This window comes from Cebus imitator, unplaced genomic scaffold (assembly GCF_001604975.1).
Source record: "Cebus imitator isolate Cc_AM_T3 unplaced genomic scaffold, Cebus_imitator-1.0 Scaffold28, whole genome shotgun sequence".
NCBI classification, from domain to species: Eukaryota; Metazoa; Chordata; class Mammalia; order Primates; family Cebidae; genus Cebus; species Cebus imitator.
The window spans coordinates 22033-25306 of record NW_016107343.1 but is presented as its reverse complement, the minus strand read 5'-3'; the positions used below and the strand labels follow the sequence as shown (position 1 = coordinate 25306).

The window sequence follows — 3274 nt, the reverse complement described above, 5'->3', positions numbered from 1 at the left end:
AAAAAAAAAAAAAAAAAGTCAGTAGTCTGAGAATTTTAGATAAAATAGTCAAAAGATTTTTATCCAATGGATACTATAATTTTCATAGATTAGCGTTGAAGCAAAGAAATATGAATGAGAAAGGAAGAGGAAAATTGAGGGGAGGAGAAATCGAGATGAGAACCCACCACTTGCAATTAATCATAGATGTGTTGAGAACAAGAAGAATTGTAAGAAAATAACAGCCGGGCGCGGTGGCTCAAGCCTGTAATCCCAGCACTTTGGGTGGCCGAGGTGGGTGGATTACGAGGTCAAGAGATCGAGACCATCCTGGTCAACATGGTGAAACCCCCGTCTCTACTAAAAATACAAAACATTAGCTGGGCATGGTGGTACGTGCCTGTAATCCCAGCTACTCAGGAGGCTGAGGCAGGAGAATTGCCTGAACCCAGGAGGCGGAGGTTGCGGTGAGCCGAGATCGTGCCATTGCACTCCAGCCTGAGTAACAAGAGTGAAACTCCATCTCAAAAAAAAATAAAATAAAATAAGAATAAAGAATTCAGAATAAATATATGACATAAGAAACTACTAGAGAAAAATTGGAGACGACATTAGAAAAATTATTCGATTTTTAAAATTCTGTTTTTAGGCTTCTCTTATGTTCTTCCTCCTTCTCATTGGCTTCCAGGTGGAGGGAAAGTTTAAGATAAAAAAACTTCTACACATCCCTTTCTACACTGTTGTCATGGCAGTAAGGTTTATCATAGCAAACTCTTATTCATAGAACATTTATTGAGTTCCGACTGTGTGATAAGCTCTTTCCAGGTGTTAAAGATTCGGGGAGGAAAAGACAACTAATTGTCTTAAAACTCAGAAGGAAGCTGAACAGACCTATTTTTAATCAAAGTAATCTCAATTCAGGGTTGTAAGAGCTATTTAAGAAACATGAACAGATGTGAGGGAGGTGGGACTCTGAGAAGAGAATAATTAGCTAAGAATTAAAGAGCAGGAAGTTTTCCTAGAGAAACTATTAAAGCTCGGAGTTATAGGATGAAAGATGAGGCAAGGTTCGCAGGCAAAAAAAAAAAAAAAAAAGCAGGGGAAGTAGTTCTGGCCTGGCAGAGAGAATAAACCTGGAACAATGGAGGAGAGTCTGGAAGCAAGAAAACCAAGTAGAAGAGTATTAAAATAGAAAATGCCAGGGGTGATGAGGGCTTGACTTAAAACAGTGCTGTTGGAGACAGCGAGGAGATACCAAATTCTAGAGACATTTCTGAGTTAGAGTCTACTGTATTTATCAGACAAGGGAAAGTTTAGACAAAGGAGTTAAAAACGACCCCCAGGTTTCGGTTTTAGGCAAGTAACTAGGACATGTTTTGAAAAGTAATTTATTAGATCTCTTACAATTGGAACTATGTATCTGGAGTCAAATTAAAATTTGTACATTGTATATAGCTACCCACCCCCCACCCCCTTCCCAGTAACTACTACCCTAACTCTTTTTGTAGCCAGACTTCCTAAAAGAATAGTTTGTAGTCACTGTCCTTACTTTTTCCCCTCCCATTCTGTCCTAGATACTTATCCTCCTACCATCTGCTCACTCCACTTTACCCAAACTGTTCCGCAGTTACCCAAAACTTCCTAATTGCTAAATTCAATAAAGAAGTTTAAGCTTATATATAAATTATGAGCTCCACCGTTTCTGATTTCAAGCAGCCCCTCCTGAAACCCTTTCTCTCATGACTTTTGTGACACATCTCAGATTTATAAAACTGGACTAATTATTTTCCATCTGAGCTGTTTTTTCATTCTCTTTTTTCTTATCAATGAAGTAACCACTCAACAAATTGCCCAAGCCAAAAACTGCAAAGTCACCCTCAGTTCCTCCTTCTTCTGTTTGACCCACAACAGACTAGCTGGAAAATCCTGCTGCTTAGTATCTTTTGAATTCACTACCTTAGTTTATAACCTCATCTCTTAAGACTCTTAACTGGTCGGCCGGGCTCAGCGGCTCACACCTGTAATCCCAGCACTTTGGGAGGCCGAGGCAGGTGGATCATGAGGTCAAGAGATCGAGACCATCCTGGCCAACATGGTGAAACCCCGTCTCCCCTAAAAATACCAAAAAAATTAGCCAGGCGTGGTGGCACGCGCCTGTGGTCCCAGCTACTCAGGAGGCTGAGGCGGAAGAATCGCTTGAACCCAGGAGGTGGAGGTTGCAGTGAGCCAAGATTGCGCCACTGCATTCCAGCCTGGTGACAGAGCAAGACTCCGTCAATTAAAAAAAAAAAAACTTGTAACTATTAAAATTGCTTCTGTAGTTGTTGTTTGACCTCTGTCCAATTTTGTTCAATCAGATCCATTTTGTTGTTGTTGTTGTTGTTGTTATTGTTGACACAGAGTTTCGTCTTGTTGCCCAAACTGGAGTGCAATGGTGTGATCTTGGCTCACTGCAACCTCCACCTTCCAGGTTCAAGCAATTCTCCTGCTTCAGCCTCCTGAGTAGCTGGGACTACAGGTGTGTGCCACCACGCCTGGCTAATTTTGCATTTTTAGTAGTGACGCGGTTTCACCATGTTGGTCAGGCTGGCCTCAAACTCCTAATCTCAAGCAATCCACCTGCCTCGGCCTCCCAAAGTGCTGGGGTTACAGGCGTGAGCCACCATGCCTGGCCCAGATCCATTCTCTCCATTGCTTCTAGAGTGAGCTTTTTAAAACACAAATTTGACCATATCTTTCTCCTATTTAAGTCATTACTTTTTTTCAGGAAAAAAAAAGTTCAAACTCTTTAGCTTGCTTACACAAGGCCTTTGTAATCTGACTCTTCTTTCCAAGCTTTCATCAAACTACACTGCAAGTTGCATTTTATGTGAATTGAATTAGGCAAAATATAAAAATTATAGTTTATATGGGCAAAATGGAAATAATGTTGACTCTTCCAAATAGTTTATCTAGAATGACACAATTTCAAAGCTGGTAGGTGAGATGAGTTATAAACTGTTACTTTGCCACATGCAAATGTCTCTTATGCCTGGTAGAATTATCTGCTTCCATGTTAGTGTTATGTAAATTAGACTTTATCTCAGAAGTTCTTCAGACATACAGGTTATTATTGTGCTATTTTTTAACATAACTTAAAATATTTTTATAGGCCGGGTGTGGTGGCTCACACCTGTAATCCAAGCCCTTTGGAGGCCAAGGTGGGTGGATCACCTGAGGTTGGGAGTTCAAGACCAACCTGGCCAACATGGTGAAACCCCATCTTTTAAAAAAAATTATATATATATATATATAT

The 3274-nt window shown here is 40.4% G+C and overlaps 1 protein-coding gene across 4 annotated transcripts in view; it reads left to right on the top strand.

The window, feature by feature from the left end:
- Positions 1-3274, top strand: part of IL18 (interleukin 18) — a 21754-nt gene that overhangs the window by 3721 nt on the left and 14759 nt on the right. Inside the window, exon 1 of one of the 4 annotated variants that reach the window (XM_017523260.2) lies at positions 2464-2497. The exons of the other annotated variants lie outside the window; for them this stretch is intronic. The gene's annotated coding sequence lies outside the window, so the exon portion shown is untranslated. Of the gene's footprint in view, positions 1-2463; positions 2498-3274 lie in introns of those variants that run through there. 4 annotated transcript variants of the gene reach the window in all.